The following is a 25,523-nucleotide window of genomic DNA, read 5'->3' on the forward strand; positions in this document are numbered from 1 at the left end:
ATTTCTTAAATTCATATTGCTTACATATGAGTGATCTTCTTCCTGAATTGAATTTATGCCCTTACTTATTTTTTGTTGTTGTTGTTGATTCTAAATCTCTATTTCCTTCTTTCTTTTCTTTTTCTATTTTTTTTTTTTGTCATTGGCTTATGGTGTGTGTTCTTATAAGGTGTTCAAATAAGGTTATTATTATGCTCCAGGCACTTAGGTGGGCACTTTCAATGCTTTATCTCTAATTGTTTTAAAAAATACACAGAGAAGAGGCATCATTATGCTCACTTTATAGATAACAGACTGAGACTCAGAGCTGTTAACGGCTTGTCTAGAGTCACACAGCAGTAACTAGCCAGGCTGGTGTATTCGTTTTCTAGCGCAGCGGTAACAAACTGCCACGAACTTAGTGACTTGAGACAATGCAGGTTTACTATCTCACAGGCCTGAAGGTCAGATGTCCAAATGGGTGGTCAGAGTTTTCTGGAGATTCCGGGGGTAATCACCTCCTTGCCCTTTCCAGCTTCCAGAAGCTGCCCACATTCCTTGGCTCGTGGCCCCACCCAGCCTCTGCTCCCATTTTCTCATCGCCTACTCACTGTGACCCTCCCGCTTGCCTGGTATAAGTCCCCTTAGGACTACATTCCCTTCTCCCCAACCCCCAAAAAAGTCCAGGATAATCTTTCCCTCACCACGGGCTCTTTTCCCTAAGCTTTGCTGCCTCCACGAAACCTGGGGTTTCCTTCTGTGGAAGCAGTAATCCCAGAACCTTCCTGGGTCCATGGAGAGAGAGGAACATACTTCTCTGCAGACTGCACAAGACACAGGAATATATGATGCTCTTCCAAAGAGAAATGTCCCCACTCCCAGTTGGAGCTGGGAGGGCTGTTTGTAAGGCAGGGCACCTAAGGATGTCCCCACCACCATGGCTGTGAGCCGGGTGAGGCATTGAGAAGTGGCTGACGTGGCTTTTCTGCATTATTTGTTTGTTTCCTTGTTTGTTATCCCCCCCACTAGAACGTCATCCTCAACGTGGGGGCCATCGCCATCAATTCACAATTGTATCCCAGAGCCAGAGCCAGAGCCCAGAGCAGAGCTGGCTTCCCTCTGATAAATGCAAACCCCTAAGGTGCCCATCTGAGTGGATGCGGTTTCACCTGGGTGCAAAACTGGAAGTTGAGGAGGGGAACCAGGTGGGCCCTGCCCAGAATCCCTCACCTTTGGGAGGGGTTGATGTGGAGGTGAGGTCCCTGGTCAGGACCGTAAGGGGGGGAGCGGGAGCAGGCTGACGTCTGCCTCGCCGTGCCCTTCTGAGAACAGAGATCCCATCTCCTGAGCATCCTCCGCGAAGCGTTCTGAATCGATCGTGCTTGGACATCAATAACAATCCGCCTATGAAAACTTCTCCCACAAGGACACCAAGATAGATGCACAAGGAGATCCGCCGCACTGTTTGTAACAGCAAAGGAATTGGACACAACCCAGGTGTCCATCAGAAGGAGTTTGGGAAAATAAATGGTCAGACGGTTACAATGATGGAGTGCGAGGCGGCTATTAGATGGGCAAAGATACCCAAGATATATTGCTAAAAGGAAAGTGCATAAAGTATGGTCCTATGCTGTTGTCTTTTTAAAAAACAAAACAAAACACAGTATATATCTAAACTCAAACTGCAGTGACCTGTGCATTTTTGTATATAAATTATCAATAAAGAAAAAGCAATATACGTATGCATCCTAGTTCTCTGACTTTTAAGAGTCAACTATCTTCCAATTATTTTGAAATGAAGACCTGTCTTCTATATTGCCTTTTTTGCTAAGAGGCTGTTAATTTCAAAGAGTAGCTTACCAGTGCTGGCGATTTGGAATAGAAGAAATACAAGAGATATAAGTTAGCATATATGTACATTGACAGTAAACACGGTAGGTAAGTATGAGCATAGAAAAGCTAAAAATATACGCATTTTGAATTTAGGAGGGACACGGGGGAGAGGGGAAGGTGCAGGAACTAAGTAATATACTGTATTTCTATAATCGATGTTTTTTTACTCGGGACACATATTGCTTTAGTACTGAGGAACAAGTTAAGGTTAAAGGAAAACCCTTTCTGGGGCCTTTGTCTTCTGTGGGGAAGAGTGAAAGCCACTTTGTATGCAGGAAAACGAGGGGCACGAGACAATCTCACAGGTCGAGAGAACTGAACCTCATTTGTATTTTTAAAATAGAAAAAAAAATTACCCATAGACACAGAAATCAAGCTGATGGCTGCCAAAGGGAGGGGGTGGGGGATGCAAATAAACTTTAAACACTAAAAAAAAACAAAACTGAAATTAAATAAAACACACAAAATAATCATTTTTCCTTTCTAGACACACGCAAATAAATAAACAAATGGTGTTTTACTCTGGGAGAAATGAAACATTAAAAAGAAAAAACCCTAGAGCCTGCAGGTGGCTCAGTTGGTTGGAGCATCATTCCATACACCAAAAGTTTGTGGTTCGATCCCTGGTCAGGGCAAGTACGGGAGGCAACTGATCAAGGTTTCTCTCTCTCAAATCAATAAAAACATATCCTCAGGTGAGGATTAAAAAAAAAAAAACCCTAGAAATGGTGATTATATTGTTTACATAATGATAATGGCTCCTAAAATGATTTACAATGACAAGGTCAAAAAAATAAATAAAAAATTTTTTAAATGTGTTTTCTGATTATAAAAGTCATCTGTGCTCATTGTATAACTAAACACCTAAGCAACATGGGAAACAGGCATTGAAATTTAACCATAATCCCACACACTACCCCCAAAGAGAGCAAACCTTAAGATGCATGCATATTTTTACTTTCAAAAGCAGCACCAATCTCGGTATGCTCCTTAAAAATCCAACTTCATTCCATTTAATGTGTAAAGAGTACCATACTACAATATGCATCATCATTTCAATGACCCCAATACATCACATCGTTTTACCTTAATAGCTATATGAGACCTTACCATTGAGCATTTACATTGTTTCCCTGGTTTTCCCCCCATTTAAATAACGGTGCAAAGAAATTTCTCATATGCATATCTTCAGGCCCTTATCTGATTATTCACTGAGGGTAAATTCCTAGAAGTCCGATTTGCTGAGTGAGGGAGTTTGCACAACCTGAGAATACGTGACCACATAGTCTCTCCTTAACAGGAATGATCGTTGGCGTTAGCCATCACTGAGCATGGAGTTCGTGCCAAGCCTCCCATTCCTTTGCCTTCTGAACAATCCCAGGAGGCTGGTGTTTTTACTATCCCTCGTTCTGTGGAGAGAGGAAAACTGAGGCTCAGAGAGGTATAGAAACTCTCAATGCCACGCAGCTAAACACTGGCAGAGCCGGGAACAGAACCCAGGTCTGCCTGCCTCCAAAAGGCAAGCTCAGCCATCGCACGGTGCTGCCTGCTATTAACCCGGCTTCCAGAACAGTCGTATCGGCTCATCACCCAACCAACGGCGCACGAGAACGCCCACATTCTCACTCATTCCCCCTTCGCCCCAAACTGAGTGTGTCCATTTGAATCACGTAGGGAGTATACAGTTGCAAACAACAAAAAACCTCATTGACTTCAATAACCACATTCTCACTTATTCCCCCTTCACCCCAAACTGAGTGTGTCCATTTGAATCACGTAGGGAGTATACAGTTGCAAACAACAACAAAAAACCTCATTGACTTCAATAACCACATTCTCACTTATTCCCCCTTCGCCCCAAACTGAGTATGTTCATTTGAATCATGCAGGGAGTATACAGTTGCAAACAACAACGACAAAAAAACAAAAACAAACCAAAAAAAAACACCTCATTTACTTCAATAATAAAGTGATTCATTGGCTCAAATAACCAGAAGTTCTAAGAAGGGCTAAGTGTCAAGGACAGCTGGATTCAACAGCAAAATGACGAGACTGGAGTTCAAGTTTGTTTCTTCTCCCCGTCTCCTGCGGTACTGGCTTCATCCTCCACGTGCCCCTCCTTCATGGTCTCGAGATGGTCCCCGACAGCTCCCAAGGCTGCATGCTTTCTTCCCCAAGCCCAGATGGGGGAGAGAAGGATGACTTTGGAAGCCCTCTCAGGAGAGTGGGGAATCATTCCCAGCCTCCCCCAGACTCTCAGCAGCCCACATGACCCCCGAGTGTTCTCTGAACCAACACCTCTCTCCAGGGGTAGGCTTATGACGATAGGATGAGGCCTAAGCTACATATTCCCATTCCTAGATCCGGGAGTGGGTAGCTTTAGCCTCCTCCAAAGGCTAAATGGAGAGTGTGTAGAATGAAAGTCAGGACACTTATCAAGAGAAGGAAGGTTGGGGCTCTGGGCAGGTAGCTCAGTTGGTTAGAGCGTCATCCCTATAAGCCAAGGCTGCAGGCTCCATCTCTGGTCAGGGCACATACAGGAAGCAACCAATGAATGCGTGGAACAACAAATTGATCGCTCTCTCTCTCTCTCCCTGTCTCCCTTCCTTCCCCCCTCTCTCTCTCTCTCTCTCTCTCTCTCTCTCTCTCATCAATAAATAAAGATGGAAGGTTGGATACTGGGCACATACAGCCTTGTACCCTCCACCCATCATCTCTCCTTGGGACTCATCATTGTAGTGCACCCTACATGCCCCCTCTACCTCTACCCTTGCTCATGGCAGGGCGAAGTATCAGAAAATAATTAACCCAGTGGATAATCCCCAGGGAGCAACCTTCAATCGATGATGATGATGATGATGATGGAATAGGTATACAAATACCCCAGCTCCTTCAGCCCTTGGGTGGGTCCACTGAGGTGCACTTTCTACAGTTTCCCCGAATTCTCCCATGGGATTAAGCTCCGCAGTAATGCCCGGCTGGGTGGCTCACCCTCTTCTCACTCCCTTCTCTCACCTCCCCACTCCCCACCCTGTGTCACCTCCAAATAAACCCCTTCCACTTGAGTCCCTGACTTGAGGTCCGCATCTAAGGGACCCCAACGGAGACAGGGATGCCGCCACGAAGTCCACTCTGACAGTTTTGCTTTTGTCCAGTTCTGGCGCATTCTACAGAGATTAAAATGCCCGGTGAGCAGGCTGATGACAGGCCCACGCAGAGGCTCTGAGAGAAACGCGTCCGCCTCCGGGCTCCCTGTTTCACCTTCAGCACGAAGGAGAGGGGAGGCCCCTTCCTTCCGAAACTGCTTTGCATGCACAGCGACCTCAACAGCGACCAGACAAGAATGCATTACGAAGCACCCCGTCGCGAGGCTGTCCTGCAAATAGAGACATCTGGGCTCCTTGGCCGCATTCCTTCAGGAAAAGGGGAGAGAACTCCCAAACCGGACCCAGTCCGTGGTGAAGCGGGGTTCTGAATAGACCTCTTTCTGGCTGTGTTCGTTATCCACAAACTATTGGCCCGGATGAGAGATTTAAAAAAATAAATAACTAAAAGGCCTTCCTCAAAAGATGGCAGACATTAATTTTTAAGTTTGTGCCTGAGAGACGTCATCTCCCTTTTCGTGCCCGTTAATGGGATCTGTTTGATGGTCGTTTATTTGCTGGCTTAATTAATTGCCGCGTAGCTTTGCATGGCCGGGAGCAAAGTTGGCAAACGGTTGATTTCTATCAGGAAAAGATGTGTGAGCAGCTTCATTTCAGGGATGAGCCAGACGCTAAGCAGGTCTCGAGCTCAGAAATAGCCCTCTGCAAAGGGAAAAACCTCTTTCAATGGAGCCAGACTCCCTGGGCCCGAGAGCAGGACAGGAAGGGAAAGGTAATGAGCCCCAGCGCTTCCCTTTTGCAGAGCAGGGAGCCCAAGGCCCCGAGTCGAAGATTACAAAGTGAGATGGTGCAAAGCCAGGAAAGCACCCAGGCTTCCTGACTCCGGCTCAGTCCTTGTCCCACTAAGTCCTGTCCCACTAAGTCCTGGTCCCACTAAGTCCTGTCCCACTAAGCCCTCGGCCCACACCCCAGAGCACTGATGAAATAGACAACATGTATTTCTCTTCCCAGGGGGTAGGGCCAGGGGCTGTTGAATCAAATGGATTGAAGAGGCAGGTAAGAGAAATGTAGCCTAGAATGCACTTGAGAATCTCAATCTCCCGCCTGCCCCCCCCCCCCCCCTCTCTCGTTATGGCTTTCAAAGGAGACTGACTCTGGGATAAAATGGACTTTCTGAGAAATCACACAGAAGGTTACTTAGACCAAGAGAATCAAAGGTAAATGCCTTCAAGCTCCAGATAGCACCAAATGTGTGAGGCGGCGAGAGGTGAGCATAAGGGAGTGGGGGTTGTGGGGGGGGGGGGTTGTGGCAAACATGAGAGCACATGTCTATCTCAAGGACCCCAGTGTTGACAGATCATCGAAATTTTTTGAGAGAGGCCCAAAGGTCCCAAGTATTATGGGCGAAAAAAGTTGCATGATATCTTTCAGCTCTTAAATCGTGGCAAATAGAATAAAAATTAAGCCCCATAGAAGCCAAACAAAGCATGCCATCTCTCCCAAGATATCAGTTTGTAAACACCGGTACAGATTATCAACACCTGAGGGCAAATCTGGTCATTCATTCATTCAACATTGATTTGTTTGGGGTCAGTGGTGATAATGCCTGAATCTTTCCACACATTAGATTCACCGAGAGCCTCTGTGCCCCTGTGTTCCTTAATCCCTGCTGCCATATCTTGAAGATGGCAGGCCCACTGTGGACGCAGCTGAATGGGTCCACGGAGAACTGCGAAGGCCAGGCATTGGCCGCGTCTAGTCCCTCTGAGTTATTGGTGAGATCCTATTACAGCCGCCTGATCAATACACTAAGCAACCACAATAAAGATAAAGATTATGATGGCAGGAGTACCGATGCTGTGAAGGATAGACCCAGATTTGGGGGACCAGGGAGGGCTTTCTATGTATTCAATAACTCATTCAACAAGTATTTACTCAGCACTTGCTATGCACCAGGCACTGATCTAGATGCAATGAATGAAATCAGTAACTGATTTGTCATCTATATATATAAAAGCGTAATATGCAAATCGACCAGATAGCGGAATGACCGGTCACTATGACGCACACTGACCACCAGGGGGCAGACATTCAATGCAGGAGCTCCTCCAGCCCGCAGGCCCCAATCACCTGATCAGGGCCTGCTGGCCAACCTCTCTGTCCCTCCCCCTCGCCGGCAGGCTCTGATGGCCTGATGGGGAATAGGGAACACAGGGTGGGTGGTGGCAGACATGGGCGGCACCAGGCTGAGGCGGGTGCCAGCGGGGCCCTAATCACCCCACTGGTTGCCCCACACACAGAAGGTGGTGGCAGGGGACAGGCCCAGTTGCGGGCAGCCGGGGAAGATCAGCCCTGATCACAGGCCAGGCCTAGGGACCCCACCCATGCACAAATTTCATGCGCTGGGCCTCTGGTTGTCATATAAATCCCTTTTAAAGTTTTGAGGACGCCTGGCCAGCGTGGCTCAGTGGTTGAGCGTCGACCTATGAACCAGGAGTTCACGGTTTGATTCCTGGTCAGGGCACACGCCCGGTTTGCAGGCTCGATCCCCAATAGGGGGTGTACAGGAGGCAGCCGATCCATGATACTCTCTCATCATTGACGTTTCTATCTCTCTCTCCTTCTCCCTTCCTCACTGAAATCAATTTTTAAAAATGTATCTTAAAAAGGAATCATGTGGAATCCATTTTAAAAGTAAGTGTCAAGGGATACGGCAGGGTTGACTCAGAAAACCCTGTCCTCGTGTAACTCAGGCTCCTCAGAGTACAGGTGACGTTTAAACGCAGACCTGGAGGGTGCGTAAGGGAGGCAGGAGTGGGGGAGGCGGGGACCGATATCAGCGCTCCTGGAAAAGGGAACACGTGCTGTGAGGGCGGGAGAAGGTGGCACTTTGGGGGGGAACTTAAGTAACTGGGTCTGGCTGGCGCCCACGGCGGAAGGCCAGGGAGCCGGCGAGAAATGACCCAGAGACAGAGAAGCATCCAGAGAGACCGAAAAAGGCAGAAACTGGCAGAGACAGAGGGATGGAGGCAGAGCAACAGAAGCAGAGACACGGAGACAGAGAGGACAGACGGACAGGGACCGTGGGACGGGCACTGCGGCGCCCCCTCCCCCTGATCCGGGTCCTCGCGGCCTTCCTTTCACACAGGAGACAGGTGTCCACGTTTCACTTACTTCGCTTTGTTGAGAAAGTAAATATTTGATCTCCTGCCGCTCCCGGGGACTTCTCTTATATAAGAAGGGCACCGTTAATTAGCCTGAGAGCAACGCGCGTGGGCTGGGGCAGGAGCAGCCTGCGGCTTGTAATTCACCACCCGGGGCCGGGGTTGGGCGACGGGGGCAGAAGGGAGGCCTGTGTTCCAGACCCTCCTGGACTCCGGGAGGCTGTGGGCTTGCGCCTCAGTTGCTCCGTTCACAAAATGAGAGGGCTACTTTCCTTCTCCGACATTCGGTGGCGGCATTCTGCGACCACGTGTTGGTTTAATTGTAAAAATGTTTAAGGGGTGTGTCACAAAGCGGGGCATGAGGGCAAGTGTGTCTGTCTTATTCTGGGGTGAGCACATAATAGGTGTTCAAGAGCACATGGTAGGTGTTCAAGAGCACTGATTTGTTAACGAAAGGGAGAGAGGGAGGGGGAGAGAAAACAGGGAGAACGGGACAGAGGAGAAGAAGAGAAGAATGAAGGGAAAGGGAGGAAGGAGGGAAGGAAGGAAGGAAGGAAGGGAGGGAGGGAGGGAGGGAGGGAGGGAGGGAAGGAAGGAAGGAAGGAAGGAAGGAAGGAAGGAAGGAAGGAAGGAAGGAGAGAAGGGAGGAAGGAAGGGAGGGAGGGAGGGAGGGAGGGAGGGAGGGAGGGAGGGAAGGAAGGAAGGAGAGAAGGGAGGAAGGGAGGGAGGGAGGGAGGGAGGGAGGAAGGGAGGGAGGGAGGGAGGGAGGGAAGGAAGGAAGGAGAGAAGGGAGGAAGGGAGGGAGGGAGGGAGGGAGGGAGGGAGGGAGGGAAGGAGGGAAGGAAGGAAGGAAGGAAGGAAGGAAGGAAGGAAGGAAGGAAGGAAGGAAGGAGAGAAGGGAGGAAGGAAGGGAGGGAGGGAGGGAGGGAGGGAGGGAGGGAAGGAAGGAAGGAGAGAAGGGAGGAAGGGAGGGAGGGAGGGAGGGAGGGAGGGAGGGAGGGAGGGAGGGAAGGAGGGAAGGAAGGAAGGAAGGAAGGAAGGAAGGAAGGAAGGAAGGAAGGGAGGGAGGGAGGGAGGGAGGGAGGGAGGGAGGGAGGGGAGAGAAAACAGGGAGAATGGGACAGAGGAGAAGAGAAGAATGAAGGGAAAGGGAGGAAGGAGGGAAGGAAGGGAGGAAGGGAGGAAGGAAGGAAGGATTAGGAAGGAAGGGAGGGAGGGAGGGAGGGAGCTATGATGTCAGGGGCAGTATTCACCCAGCAAAGAACCGGACTGTCTCCTTCAGACCTTCAGGAAAATGAACACCCCCCCCCCCGGGTAACCGCCCCAGGACATAGCACCGTTTCTTACTGGTTTCCCCACCCCGGCTCCGTTTGGAAATAACTGTATTAAAACAGCTCCTTGAATAATACTGACACAGGCTGCCATTAATCCCACCTCCTGAGGAAGTACAAGGGTTCATCCCTAGATGTCTGCGCATTCCAGAACATTCCTGTCCCTCCATGTCTGCACCTCCCAGGCCGATTCCCCATGGTCCTCTCAGCATCCTCACACCTGGTGCCACCCTCAGAGGCACGAGGGTTAGGGATAGCACCGCAGCCTCATCACTTCTCCACATCCTCAAAAGAACCTACTCGTGGCCAGAATTTCCTAACAATGTCGTCTTTCACGGAATGTTCCACGGAGGGGGACAAAGAAGAGGCGTACGTCCCAGCAACACGGACAATAGTTGGTGGCCACTGGAGACCTCACCAATCCCATTACTGGGCTCTCTCTTGGGCCTTCAACTCTTGCCCCACCGCCTCCCTCCATCTTGCTGAGGCATCTCTTCCCGCCTCCCATCTCTGTCCCTCTCCACCCTCTTCGAAGCTTTGGGGTGAGTCCCAGGACATACGGGCAGAAAACTCATCCTCTCCCCCCACAAACACCCATCAAAACGACCTTCTAAACAAAGACGGTTGTGTGCCCTCGAGAAATTCCAGTGGAGGGGAAAATGTTTTCGACCCTCGCTGCAAAAGTAGCATGAATGTGGAATTTGGAGGCTGAGCAGCAAACCAAAATGAGAGACGCGAAGAGAGAGGTCAGGGAGCCAGGAACCCCAGCAACGTGGCACCGGGTGGGAGCCCGGGAAGAAAGACAGTGAGGAGGAAGTCCCTCGAGGGGCATGGCTGGGAGGCTTGCAGTGTCGAACATTCCATTTCAATCTGTTTCCTGTTCTGTCGTAAGCCGTGGTCCACTCAGCCGTCCCCAAACCTTCGGTGCAGGTCAGCTACGCACAACTGGCCTATTGTGGTCATGCTTCGAGGCGTAGAGGAGAGGGACTGCGTTCTGAGCAAGACGAAGAGAAGACAACAGCTCCAGGAGGCAAGACGTGACATGGATTCCAAGCAGAAGTGATGGAGAGTACCAATGTCCTCCGAGAATCCTTAGATATACCCAAGAAGGCAACAGGCTTCCCACCAGACCTGGGATGGGAATGTGGACCATTCTGATTTTGGTTTTAAAGGGACAGTGGCAGCCCAGAATTGTGGGGGAGTGGGAGACATCCATATGTAGTGGCACTTTCCCACTTTGAACCTGAGCACAGCTAACGGTCAAGGTCTCACAATCATCATGCAAAATGGAAAGGAGCCTGGATCTCGGCCGACCTGGGGTGTTAATTGCATGTCTGGGAGCCCGTCAGGGGGATGGCTAAAATTAGCCGACAGCCTGATAGGATGGCACCTGACATCAGAGACCGAAGCTCCTAGGACAGACAGATTGATGCGACGAGCTTGGTTTCACGAGAACACACAAGCTTTCAGGGGCCCCCAGAGCTTCTGCAAGGTCAGCGTTTTCTCTTCGCCCACGTGGCTGTGCACGGTGGTGAGGAGGGAGAGATGCGGGCGTGCCCACTCCTGCAGGTGGAGGAGAGAGGGGCAGAAGCTGATAGATGGGGCCGGGGAGGGGTTTTCCTGGTGGTGGTCATCGCTATGCAGATCCAGAGCCAATGCTTTTCAGAAAAGCAAAGCAAAACAAGGCTCTACGGAGCGGCTAACTATGGAGTTACTTGTGCTGCTTAAATTGCTGAGAGAAACTCGGCCTGGGGTCTCGGGGCTGGGAAGATCATTCGTAGTAGGTGCCAGAAACTGAGCCAATGGCTTAACGAGGATGATCTCATTTAATCCTCACAAAGGTGTTAGGTGGGAAGTACGATTATTATCCCCATTTTGCAGATAGGGAAGCCAAGGCTCAGAGAAGCGAAGTCACTTAGCTGGTGTCTCAGTCAAGACATAAAGCAAGATGTTAGACACCGTATCAAGTGTCTACAACAGAGAGAATTCAATGCAGGGAATTGGTGACGTGGGGGAGGGGTGGAGAGGCCACCGGAGATTAGCAATAGCAGAAAGGATGGAGGGAGGGAAGGATGGAGGGAATAGGTGGGATTTCCCGAACCCTGTGGCCAAGGTCACCTGGCGGAAGCTGGAACCTTGAAGGAGTTAGCAAAATTGCCGGGGGCAGAGAGAAAGGGGACAAATACCCTGATTTCTCTCCTCCTGCCACCTTCTAATCTCACTCCAGCACCTCCCATTATCAGGACCCAAAAAGAACATCTCCCCCTTCCCCCCCCCCCCCCCCCCACACACACACACGGAAGTTGGGAAAGGCAGGGCCAGGGCCAGGACAGCTAGTCTGGGGCTTAGCCGGAATTTGCCCCCAGGTCTGATCCAGCCCCGCCAATCACAGCTTCCTTCACGGAAGAACACAGCAGCCAACGTTCCGTTTCTTCGGGGTAGCACCCTAGTCTCCTGTGGAAACAGGGGCGGCTCAGATGACCCTTCCAGGTTCCGGGCGGCGCCCCCTGTGGGCCCAAAGGAGTCGTCGGAGACATGGGCTCCAACCCCGGCTCCGGCGCCGGCTCCCTGTGCGACTTGAAACAAAGCATGTCCCCTCTCTGGGCCTCAGTTTCCTCCTCTGGAAAACAGGTGATGGAAATACCCTCCTTGCAAGGTGGATTCCAAACGGCTCACAGCAGGTGCTCAAAAAAAAACAGACCTCATCGCTCCCGCCCCCTCCACAGCGTTATGTAACCTGCTCGCAGCGTGCTCCCTGTGCCCGCAGGCTGGTGCTCTCAGGGGGAGCCCGGGCCGGCGGCGAAGACCGAGCTCCTCCATCCCGTCTGCAGAGCTGCCCTGGGCATCCTCTCGGAGACCCCTCTGCTGTCAGGCCAACTTACTCAAGTTCACTAACAGGAGCTGCTCCCGGAAGGGATGCCTAGGGATGCCGCAGACTCTGTTTATTCTGTCTGCCTCTCCTTAATGAGGGCATTTGCCTCACGCTGGGATCCTCCTTTGCTTCCCTTAGAAAACGACCCACTAGGAGAGAAAGAAACCCCACGCACGGGGCTGCAGACCTGTGTGAGCAGCAGGGAGGCCCAGCCACCAGGAGGGTTATGAAAGGCACGGGGCGAGCCTAAGTTCAGCATCAGGTTGGCTGAGCGGCTCTGCCGTGCTGGGGAACGTCTCATCTCTTCAGCATGGGACCAGCTGGGGAGGCGCCTGCTCCCCAAAGGAGGTCTCCACTCATCTTCCAGGGAGGCTCTTTATTTTATTTTTTTTAATATATTTTATTGATTTTTTACAGAGAGGAAGGGAGAGGGATAGAGAATTAGAAACATCAATGAGAGAAATATTGATCAGCTGCCTCCTGCATCCCGCAACCAAGGTACATGCCCTTGACCGGAATCGAACCTGGGACCTTTCAGTCCGCAGGCCGACGCTCTATCCACTGAGCCAAACCGGTCAGGGCCAGGGGGGCTCTTTTAAAAAAAAAAGTTTCTATTGATTTGAGAGAGAGAGGAAGGGAGAGGGAGAGAGAGAGAGAGAAACATCGATGAGAGAGAAACATGGATTGGCTGCCTCCTGCATGCCCCACAGTGGAGATTGAGCCAGCAACCCAGGCATGTGCCCTGACCTGGAATGGAACCATGACCTCCTGGTTCATGAGTTGATGCTCAACCACTGAGCCACACTGGCTGGGCTCAGGGAGACTCTTCATGCCACCTCCACACCCATGCAGGGGGCAGGACAGGGGATGGAATCATCTCAGACAGGGCTACTCAAAATGCGATCTGGAAAGTGCACACTGGACCGGGCCGAAGCGTGTCCCCTAACGCCTGTCCACCTGGGACTTCTGAATGTGACCTTCCCTGGAAACAGAGTCTTTGCCGGTGCAATTAGTTAAGATGAGGTCATATTGATTAGAGTGGCCCTGGACTGTCCTCCAAAAGTCCAATAGCTGGTGTCCTTATAAGAACAGCAGAGAGAGCGATGTCACCAAGAGGCCAATGTCGATCTCTCCCAACTTCGCTCCCCGCACAAGAAGAACAGCTAACAACGACTCACGGACAAGACCCCCCCCCCCGAGAAAACCCTGGAACACGGGGTGAGGCGGAAGCACCCCCAGCACCTCAGAGACCAAGACAAACTGCAGGATGGACGTGAACAAAGCTTCTTATGGCGAGCACTTCACAACGTATGTAACTCGAGTCACTGGGCCGCACACCTGAAATGCATGCCGTGCTGCGTGCCATGTACACGTGAATAAAACCAAAAGGAGAAAGAAAAATACTCTCTTGGGATATCTACCAAAAAAGGGGAGACAACACGCAGAGATACACACAGGGACCAAGGTTGGGTGACGACTGAGGCAGAACGGGAGTGATGCGCCTACAAGCCAAGGAATGCTGGGAGCCACCTGAGGCTGAGAGAGACAAGGACGCATACAAATCCCAGCTACACATTAAAAAAAGAGAGAGACAAGGACGGAATCTAACCAGAGCCTCAGAGGGAGCACAGTCCTGCCCACACCTTGGTTTGGACTCCTGGCCACCCGGTTGGTGGTCACAGACCAGCTGGTTCATGGACCAGCACCGGCATGCGGACCACCCTTTGAGCAGCTCCGATCAAAGACACGGGGGATGTGGATTTGGGCCCAACCTTACTCAGGCATTTGGACTCCCCAAAGGGAGCTTGTGGTGTTGGCTTCCCTAGGACCTGGCACTAACATTCTGGGGAAGTTTTGGGGGACGGTCGGAGAAGGGGGCAAGAGCAAATTCAACCCTGAGGTCCAGGGAAATGTGTTCATATCATTGACCCCATGGTCCAGTGCACCTTCCCCCCCCCCCTGCCCCGCCCCACCAGAACTTAATACTTAAAGGACATGCCTAGGGACGGAGCAGAAGTTTCGTATTGTGGGCACACAGCTATCTACTGGTGGAAGCTACCTGGAGAAGGATTCTAAGGCTCCGACGACGAGTCACGCCTGCCTGGGATTGAAATGGAGAGTCGTGGCATGCCTAGGCCACCCAGACATTCCCCAAACATTCCAGCTTCCCTTAGTCACCCTCACAGCAATCCTGGGAGGTAGACACTATTATTATGCCCATTTTACAGATGAGGAAAGTGAGGCTAAGTAAGTAATGAACTCCAGACTCCAACCCAGGCAGGTCTGACCCAGAGTCCTGGCCCTTAACCACTATGTCAGCGTATCATCTCTTGGCATACTATCTATTCACAACTCATCGTATAAAGTGGTTTCTTTTAGCCTAAATGTACATGTGTCCAACCTTAAGAGGGGTCTCCCCGCTCCCCATCATGTCCTCCTTCCCCGGGCCACCCTAAGGAGCCTCGGTGGAACACACAACCAAGATCAGCAACCAGGGAACATGTTGAAAGGAGTCCCTGCTGAGCTGATAATGAGTTTAAAAGGCGGTTTAATCAAAATGTGTTTATCTGATTGAACCCGAACTTGAGAAATGAGCCCGCGACTTCACAGCCCACTGGAAGCCTGTCAAAACCATCAAGTAAACACACCAACTGTGGGGCTTCTTTGTGGGTGTGTTTGTGTGTGTTTTTCACCATCTCACCGGGCAAGAGAACGGGAGAGCAAATAGTACAAGGACTACGTGCATTTGATTGAAACATTTGCTGTGGTCGGGACCGAAAGGACGCCTCTCTTCGTAATTAAATGTCATTGTTTTAGGAGACTCCACTGGAAAACCTTCAAAGGAGAAACGTCCCCGAACAGGTCTGACCTGATACATACTGCCCTCCCAGGCGGCTAAATTAGGAGGGAGGGAAGGAGCCTGGGGGAACAGGAGGCTGTCCAGACCCTCTGCACCGGAGCTGAGTTGGGAGCAAGGACATGAGAAATCTTCCTGATTGCCGTTCATTATGAAGTCCCTGAACCACATCCTCAGGTGACCAAGCTTGTAGGAAACAGGCGCTTCCTCTAACTTCAATAGGAATAGAGAACCGGACACTCATTGGAGCTCAAATGCTGCACACCAGGTCATGGATTTGGTACTTGATCGGAATGTTTAGCACACACTGGGGATGGCTAGAATGGCTGCCACTGTCTGATTTGGACTGCCTAACCCACCAGGTGCAGAATCTTCAAAAAGGCAGTGATGGGAACCGACACGCGTATTTCTTGACATTCTTCTCTCCTTGCAATTTCTCCCTCTCTCTCCTGTCTCTCTCATTCCTCCCTGCCCCACCTCATTCATACACACACACATGCACACACACACACACACACCATAAGGTGAAATGAACTACAGAACCTAGAATTCCCCTTCCCCCAAAGTGAAAAAACACTTCATTATTCCCCCATCCTCAATAATTAGCCACATTCAGCTGGGTGCACTGATGCCCAAACAATACAGGGGTCCCTTATTGATCAAGAAGCGGAGAACAGACATGGAGGTTAGACAACTAGTGAGGTATTCCACAGCATTCCTTACAAGGTACAGGTGCCGGCGGCCACCTCCCCAACTTTATGAAGCCACTTACTTACACAGCCTTTTCACGGCCCGAATTCTTCATTCCTGAGTGAGGACTGCTTTTGGGCTCCTCGCCTTTCTCTTCGGTTAACGAGGAGGAGGGGGGAGGGGGGAGATTTCTCTGACCTCTTCCAGCCCCGACATTCTGTGGCACTTTTATATAAAGTCCACTGATCAGATCATCACAGGTGCAGACAGATTGAATCTTGAAAGATTGAAGAAAAGGAGATACGCTATTTTTAAAAACCCATTTCAGTTCAATTTAATAAGAGTGCCTTCATTAATGGAACTTGGAAATGCATGAAAATTGGAGACATAAACTCTAGGATTAAAAAAATATATTAAAAGGACCACTTTCCTGCTGCCTTATCGTCTTCATTTCATTGAGTCATTTGTAACGTGGGATTACCACATCTGAAGTGGCCGTATCATGGATGCAATCACAATTGCCACGGCGGGGTCCATACGTGTGCATTCCTGAGGTTAGCAGCTCTTGCAAATGAGTTGAAATCGCTAAATAAGGCAGACCACCACGAGGAAAAAAAATTCATTACTGACTGTGTTATTCATTTTGGCTGCAAAAGCTATTTAAGCACAGCAGGCTACTTTCATTTCTTTTCTAAAAGAGTATCCTTTTGCCTATAATTGTTAGCCTGACAAATTTTAAATATTTAACCTGAAAAAATACATTAATGTGTGTGGGTTTTTTAAAAATATATTCTTATTGATTTTTAGAGAGAGGACGGGAGAGGGATAGAGACATAGAAACATCAATGATGAGAGAGAATCATCAATTGGTTGCCGCCTGCACACCTCCTCCTGGGGACCGAGCCCGCATCCTGGGCATGTGCCCTGACCAGGAATTGAACCGTTACCTCCTGGTTCATGGGCCAACACTCAACCACTGAGCTACCCCGGCCGGGCTTCTCTCTTTTTTTAAAATGTTTTCTAATAGGTTCCTCAGAGTCGAGTATAGTCGCAATCTGGCCTCCCATCTGTGTGTGTCCTGGAAATATTGCTATCCTTAGCAGCTGCTGCTGTCTGTTTTCCTGCTGATCAATTCAAGGCTTCACACTCTTCCTATTTCCAGGGTCAGATCTGGTGCCATCATCTATTGTGATCCAAGTTAGACACATTTGGAGATTCACAGGCCCCTTCAGGTCACTGAAGTCCCGGGAAGAGCAGCAAAGCAGTCATTCTCATGGTGGCTCGTGTCAAGATGCCTCATCCATACCCACACCCTGGAGGAGTGCATTCTACCATTTAGAGCTTTTGTTTTTCAGCCAGAATTTCCCGAGCACTTGCCACATGCCAGCAACTCCAAGTGGCTTGTGTGTATCATTTTGTGTATTCCTCACGACACATCCAAGATATGGATGGGTACCATTATTACACCCATTTGTCAGATGGATGAGAAACCAAAGCCTCTTTGGCTAAGTCATGTGCTCAAGTCATAATAGTCAGGGGCGGAGCAGGGGTGCAAATCCAGTTCTGTCTGACTCCATACACCGGCTCTGCTATAGATGAAACTTTTGTCCCAGCTCTTCACCCTTGCCAGGATCCATGCCCTGTTCTGTGTGATTCTTCCCACAAAAGACAGCGTGTACATCCCTGCCCTTGACTCTGGGCTTAGCCATGTGACTTGACTTGGCTAATGTGATCCATGCAGATATGACACAAACATAGGCTTGGAGTGTGCAGCACAGTGGCCTGGCCCTCTTCAAATTCTACCATTACATGCCGAAACTGGTTTGGCTCAGTGGATAGAGCGTTGGCCTGCGGACTCAAGGGTCCCAGGTTCGATTCCGGTCAAGGGCATGTACCTTGGTTGCAGGCACATCCCCAGTAGGGGGTGTGCAAGAGGCAGCTGATCGATGTTTCTCTCTCATCGATGTTTCTAACTCTCTATCCCTCTCTCTTCCTCTCTGTAAAAAATCAATAAAAATATATTTTAAAAAAAATTCTACCATTACCAAGAAAAGAACACGCCTTGGCTGGCCTGCTAGTCCCAAGAGAAGAATAAGAGACACGTGAAAAAGAGCCCCTCCAGCCGACCTACTCGTTTGTGAGCAAAAAAATACATGTTTGGCCCAGCTGGCATAGCTCAGTGCTTGAGCATCAACCTATGAACCAGGAGGTCACGGTCCGATTCCCGGTCAGGGCACATGCCTGGGTTGCGGGCTTGATCCTCAGTGTGGGGCATGCAGGAGGCAGCCAATCAATGATTCTCTCTCATCACTGATGTTTCTATCTCTCTCTCCCTCTCCCTTCCTCTCTGAGATCAATAAAAATATATGTTTTTTGAAACTACATGTTTGTTGTATGCTGCTGTGATGTTGAGGTTGTTTGTTACGCGGCAATAGCTAACGGATACAAAACTAGAGTTTACTGCATCTTGAGTACCATAGATCTTCATCACAAAGGGGAGGAAAATTCTGTTCTTTTAATTCAGTGTTAACCACTAATATTTATAGAACAAAGATATTAGTTAGCCACCAATTTGTAGGAGATATAACCCGCCTGCCTCAGTCTGATATCCTAAGACATGTTGGCCCCGTGCCATTCATCATTATGTTCAAATGCCTGGCTTGATTAGCTCACATGAAATCTTTGAGTCTGACATTGAATTTTGCAGGATCTAATCAATTCCTCCAGAAATCTCCAAAGCCACACACACGCCTCCCTACCCCTCGGGGAGATAGCTGTCAATCTTAAACTTCTGTTTCTCCGCTACTGCAAAGAGATCCAGGAAACAGCCTGAGCCTGAAATACGTTGCGGGGATGGCAATTCTGGCATTTCTTTCCTTCAGAGGGTCTTTGGTGCCATGAGTTAAAGCGGGGGAGAGGGGAAGCTGCTTCAGGGCAGAACGCAGGGGACACATGAGGGGAGAACTAATGCAGAAAGGAAGGAAAACGGGGGAGAGGTCAGATTCAGCAAAGAGGATGCCAAAACATCCCCAAATCCAAGGGCACCAGTGAGGCGCTCAACTCAAGCTCCGCAGAGGTCAAGGCTGCTGTTGACATGAAATTCTGAGCAGCAGCTACCAAGGTTCCTCTCAGCACCAGAGCTGCATTAGCCCAATGAGTCCCCTCCCCTGTTCCCTGTGTGGACAGCCAGAACCTGCCCCAAATCCTTCGCACGCCAATCCCCCTTCTTCCACATACTAACCCTATGAGACACTCTCATTATCCCATTTTACAGATGAGGAAACTGAGGCTCACGGGGAGGTTAGGCAATGTGCCCACGGTCACCTAGTCAATGCCAGGAATTGAACCCAGAGCTTAGCACTAAACCCAGCGGTCCTACGTCTCTAATTCAATTCTCCTCTTACTTCTCACCCACACCACCTACCCCTTCCTTGAACACCATTTGATTCGGGAACAAAGGGCAACACTGATTGTAACTCAGAGCCACCTCCTGCCGTCACCTGCGCTCTTTCATTGGGTGCCTGTCCCCTTTAATTTGTTCATGCGGCAAATGGTTATTGAACATCTACCACAGGCGAGGCACCGCCAGCTGGCGGGACGCGTCTGACTTTGTACCGGGAAATTCTCTTCCTCTTGCAAAAGCCTGCTTCTCACAGCGGTGACTCGGCTCCGTTGTTTACTGGGAGGGTGCTTTTCTTTCCCCTGCAAATTTCATGGAATCTTGCTTGATACAAAGGTTTTCCAAAAATATAGGCTGAAACGAGTTTGGGTGGATGGCTGGGGGAAAGACTGTAAAAATGAAATGTGCTTCCTTTTTCACGCACTGGCGATTTCACTGCAAACCTTCCCAGCTACCTGCTTCTGGGAAATAACCTTCAACGGGAGCTACACAGACCAACACGAGTGAACCCCCACCATGATGCTGCAGGAGGACGCGTGGCCTTTGTTATTATTTAGATAAAGTGATGCGCAAAACAACACAATCCGACTTGTTTGGGGACACATACGTGAGAGATAAAAGTATAAACACATGCCCGGCCCGGTAGCTTAGTTGGTTGAAGCATCATCCCGTACACCAAAACGGTTGCAGGTTTGATTCCCTCTCGGGGCATGTACGGGAGGCAACTGATTGATCTCTCTGTCTCTCTCTTTCTCTCTCTCTCTTTCTCTGTCTCTCTCTCTCTCTCCTCTCCCCCGCTTCCTCTCTCTCTAAAATCAATAAAAACATCCTCAGGTGAAGATTTAAAATTTTTTAAAAATACACACACACACACACACACACACACACACACGTATGGGAATTAGAAGTACTAAATTCAAGATGGTGGTTACCTCTGATGGGCGCAAGAGGAAGGTGATTGGAGAGAAGACTTTAATAGTGTTGGTAGAGTGTTATTTCTTAAAATGGGTGGTGAGTGCATAGGTGTCCATTACATTACTTTTTTAATATCTATTTTTATTGATTTCAGAGAGGAAGGGAGAGGGAGAGAGAGATAGAAACATCAATGATGAGAGAGAATCACTGGTTGGCTGCTTCCTGCACGCCCCCTACTGGGAATTGAGCCCACAACCCGGGCATGTGCCCTGACCGGGAATGGAACCATGACCTCCTGGTTCATAGGTTGATGCTCAACCACTGAGCCGGACTAAAGTTATTCTTTTCAATGTATAAAATATTTACACAAAAAGGTGTCAAGAATAATGTAATAGCCCAGCCAGTGTGGCTCAGTGGTTGAGCATTGACCTATGAACCAAGAGGTCACAGCTCAATCCCCAGTGTGGGTAGTGCAGGAGGCAGCCTATCAATGATTCCCTCTCATCACTGATGTTTCTCTCTCTCTCTCCCGCTCCCTTCCTCTCTGAAATCAATAAAAATATTTTTAAAAGAATAGAATAACTTTAAAATAGACATCTGGAGACGTTATGTGCTTTCTATTAGGGTGAACCCGAAGAAATTGATGAGATTCGGCCATTTTTAACTGACAAGGGGTGATTTCATATGTTCATCACAGGATACAGATGCATCAATTCATCTGAAATCAGCCTTTCTAATAAAACTCGGTTAAGAATCAAGAGTAGACGATGGTGGCCTGGGGTGATTTGTGTGGATGTGTGCGTCCTTGAACTCCAATCAGCTACAGTTTTCATGGGACAGAACTAAAATTAGTCTCAGAGCTGAGATGGACAGAGAATGGGAACAGAGATCGTGCAGGGAAAGTGGACGGACGCGGCGTGTGGCCCAGCAATCCATTTTCCTGGTTGCGTGATTAGCAGAGCCCCCCAACGGAGCACCTTGAATAACTGGCATTCGTCATTTCTCAACAACCCAAAGTCCAGTGAGGAGCATTCTTGGTTGTTAAAACCAGGAGGAAGGCTTTAGGGGCGTATAAAGCCGGCCACTCGTTTCTAAGGTGCTTGAGTAGATTTTTCATTACCTCTCGCCAAAAAGAAAAAAAAGCTACTAGTATTTATGTCAAGTAGTGGGATTCACTCCAAGAACAAAAGAATAATGAGAAAACTACAGTGCACTGCTATCATTTCACCATTTCTCGATTCTTTTCAACTGAGAGTTGTCCCCAAAGAGATGGGCTTCTTTATTTTTTCTTTTTTCTTTTCCTCAAGACTTTAAAGAGATGGGGGGCGGGGGGCGGGGGAGAGGGGGGGAGCTGTTAATAGAAACCAGGAGGGAGGCCCAAGACTGAAGCACAAATGATCTAACAAACAAGCTCTGCACATATAGGGCGAGTGGGGTTTTAAAACTGAATGCACATTAAAAACACTCCGGGAGCTTATTAGAAATGCAAATTCCTGGCCCTGGCAGGTTCTGATTCCATAGGTCCAGCCTTGAACCCAAGAACAGAGCGCTTTTAACAAGCACCCAGGGTGATCAGACCCCGCCCCGTGTTTTCAGACCTCACCAGGAGAGGAACGTGGTCCGAGCGTCTGGCCACCCTGAAACCCATCTGATTTCTCCCAAACACTGCCCTTAATCAAAGGAAGGGTAGTGTTGCCATCTGTTTGAACTTGAGAAAGTATTCCAAGCTCAACAACTTCATTTTCCAGCCTACAGGAGTGGTTCATATACTATTCTGAAACATGTATTTACTGAGCACCTACTGTGTGCCATGGGCTATGTTACAGTAAGAGATTCATGTTCTCAAATAAAAAGAAGAAAGGGAAGAAGGGAACAAGGAAGGGAGGGGAGAAAGTTAAAAAAATTTTTAAAAAAGGGAAGCATGAAAAAGAAAAATACAGGTCAGCGAAAAGGGAAGGGAAGCGGTTTTTAAAGAATTTTTTTTTAATTACCAGGCAGCCCACTGTGGAGACACAGTGTATAATTCCTAATGACTACTTTACATATCTTTCTGCTGAATGTACCTAGATCCTTCTTATTTTTCTCTTCTGGATGATAAGCTCCGGGCAAAATCCTCTCGTTTGTTATCTGTAATTGGGGACCATGCACACTAGGGAAATTTTTGCTTCTAGCTTTATGGGGCCAAACATGATGAGGCCCAAAGGGAATAGCAGAGGCCAGGGGCTGGGGACTCGGAAATGTAATGACCAGCCGGGGGCTTCCCGGGGCGCGGGAGCCAGCCACTGATGCCTCTTCTGTGAGTTTAGAACCACCCCTCCCTGTCCTCTCCACTTTATCTCGGCCACACATTCCACCCGAGGGTGACCGATGGTTGGTCTGTCCGGGGAGATGGGGTGACAGGGATGTGGAACGTTCCGTGTGAAAACCGGGGAAGTCCCAGGAAAACCAGAGCGAGTTGGCCACCCTACCTAACCCCGTCCCAAGGCGCTGACTACAGGGCAAGACAGACACCAGCCCTGAGCCCAGGGCCTGGCACACAGCAGGTGCTCAATAAACGTTGGTGGGATGCGTGGACAGTGCATAGCACAGCACCTGACACCACCTTTTCCTCTTGTTACTGGAACAAAGGTCACTTCGTAAGTGGGGAAGGTGGGGTTTTATGACAGGCGGGGGGTGAAGAGCCCACGAGGGAGGCTGATCTACTTGGACCCGACTCCGGGACATGGACTAGAATGTGTTTACCAGTGGGCGGGGGAGCTGTCATCAGAGGTGGGCTCCTCTGATGTCATTCTCTTACATCACGGATTCCCATCTCTCTAGCCACTTGGCCCATGAAGTCCAAGAGTCCAGGACTCATACTGGGCTGGAAGAAGGACGAAGATGCCCTAATAAGCCATGGATCCAGCCCAGCTTATCAAAGAGAACAGCGCTGAGGTTTCAGCCCAAACACAGCTAATAATAAAATGGCACCTCATTTCTTCTCCCCTATTGTCTCCTTTGCATGTATCTCCACCGGGGACCTAGGCCGAACCAAAGCTGGATTCAGGCATCTCGGGCCCTATACCCTGATACCATCTAAAGCCTCCCAAAGCTCACACTGGCCCCTAACATACATAGAAGAGATTGTGAAGGATGTATTTCAAACTAGTTTTGCAAAAACGGCCATCTCTTGGAGGTACGATGATGGATGGTTTAGATTCCCCTTGTATGCTGAGCCACATTTTGCAACTCTGCTACAACTAATATCTGTTACCTGAATGACAGACAAATAAATAAAAAGAACGATGGTTAATACAATTAGATGGGATAATCCCTGTGCTCCTCAGATTTTCGGGGAGAAAACTAAAATATTCTATGGGAAAAGGTTCCCACCTCATGTTTCAGAAAAGCATGAGTCTCCTCTTTTGCAAAATGCATGGCACACAGGCGTTAAGATCCAGGTTTCCCCATGGTACAATATCCACAGAACATCACCTTATCCTAAGAGAACCTGACCTCTGAGCTTCGAGTTTTATTACCTTACTAGAGGCCCGGTGCATGAAAATTCATGCACCGGAGGGGGTGGGGCAGTCAATTAGCATATTCCCACCTTATTGGCTGTGGGCGCTGCCATATTTGAGGGAGGGCAGTCAATTAGCATATTCCCACCTTATTGGCTGTGGGCGCTGCCATATTTGAGGGAGGGGCAGTCAATTAGCATATTCCCTTTTTATTGGCTGTGGGTGCCGCCATCTTTGAGGGAGGGGCAGTCAATTAGCATATTCCCTCTTTATTAGATGGGATTTACTTTTTCAGCTTCGGTATGTATAGATGTTTATTTTCAGCAGCTCAAGTGATCAATTCTCTCCCTCACCTCCTCTCCCCTCACCCCCTGCCTACCTCCTCCGAGTCCCAAAGTGCCTTTGAAGGGCCCAGGATAAAGCCCCGCAGTCACTCACAGTCATTGTGCTTCCCTGTTACTGTATCGTCTGTGCTTGTATTCAAAGCACCACTTCCTTTTCTCATCTCTGTCTGGTTTCAAATGGTAGTAAAAAAAAATGAAGCTGACAATTGTCTGACCAAAGTTAGTGCAGGTTTCCATCTTGCCATTGGAAATGGTCACATATCAAATTTCCCTATGAAAAGCCAAACACCCCAAACCAGAGCTTACAAACCAGTCGTCAAGGTGGTTGAATTTGGCCACCATGTTTGTTTTATTTCGCGTCTAGTGCAGGTAGAGGTATCCTGCACAGTGCTTCAAATTGGAATTTGCTGTTGACGTTTACAAATTGGGAGATTTTACGCCACAATCCAGACTCCCGGATTCTCTTGAAAAATCTGGGGCTGTGGCAGTCCTGGATCTCAGAGCCACGTGGCAACCTCAGCTTGGAGCTAAGTAACAGGGCTTGGGCGCTCCTGTTCACCACAGTCACCACCACTCCCTATTGTCTGCCAATCCCATGACCAAGTTTCAATTGTCATTTATCTTCTTATACCTGGATGACTGTACTCATTTAGGTTACCTGCCAGGTGGATATCTTCGTTTGCAACTTCTCATCTGAGTCAAATAGAGCAAATTTGGAGGCCTCGCTTCATTAGTATTTCAAAATTGTATCTTCAGATTGCATGAGGACAAAGACATTGTTTGCAGTGGATGGTAGAGAATGAGACAAAGTGTAAAAAAGACTACCTGGAGGCCCTGAATAAATGGATCATCTCTCTCTGAGTCAGCTTCTCCACTTGTGAATTTCCATTCAACCTATATTCAGTGACTGTGCGAGGAAGGGATGGCAAGATGGACTCCACGCGGGAGTGGCCCGACGTTAAAGCGTGGCTGCAATTCTTTGACGTGCCTCCCAGTTGGGGAGGAGGGTGTCGAGTTCCCCTCTACTGGATTTTGGTGGGCTTGTGGTTGCTTTGAATAATGGCCTGTGATGCTATGGGACCTCCAGGACGGGACACAAAAGGCCACCCAGCTTTCCCCTTGTTCACTGGGACACGCCCTCTTGGGGCCCAGAGCTCTGATGTAAGAAGTTCTCCTACCCTGCGGCTTCCATGCTGTGAGGAAGCCCAAGCCTTCACATGGACAGACCACTTGGAGGCAATGAGATCAACAGCTAAGGCATTCCATCCAGCTCTGAGTCATCCCAGCCCAGACACCAGATACGTCAGGGATTTTTCCAGATTCTCCAGAGGACGCCAGCCCTCAGCCATTCGGGTCAACCCCAGCTGTCAGAATCTGCCCAGCGGAGCCCCCAAGCGCCATGAAGTAGGGACTAGCAATCCCCACTGTGCCCTGTCTGAATTCCTGACCCTTCAAAACTGTGAGCCTAACGAAA

Source organism: Cnephaeus nilssonii, assembly GCF_951640355.1.
Source record: "Cnephaeus nilssonii genome assembly, chromosome: 22".
In the NCBI taxonomy this organism is placed as follows: domain Eukaryota; kingdom Metazoa; phylum Chordata; class Mammalia; order Chiroptera; family Vespertilionidae; genus Cnephaeus; species Cnephaeus nilssonii.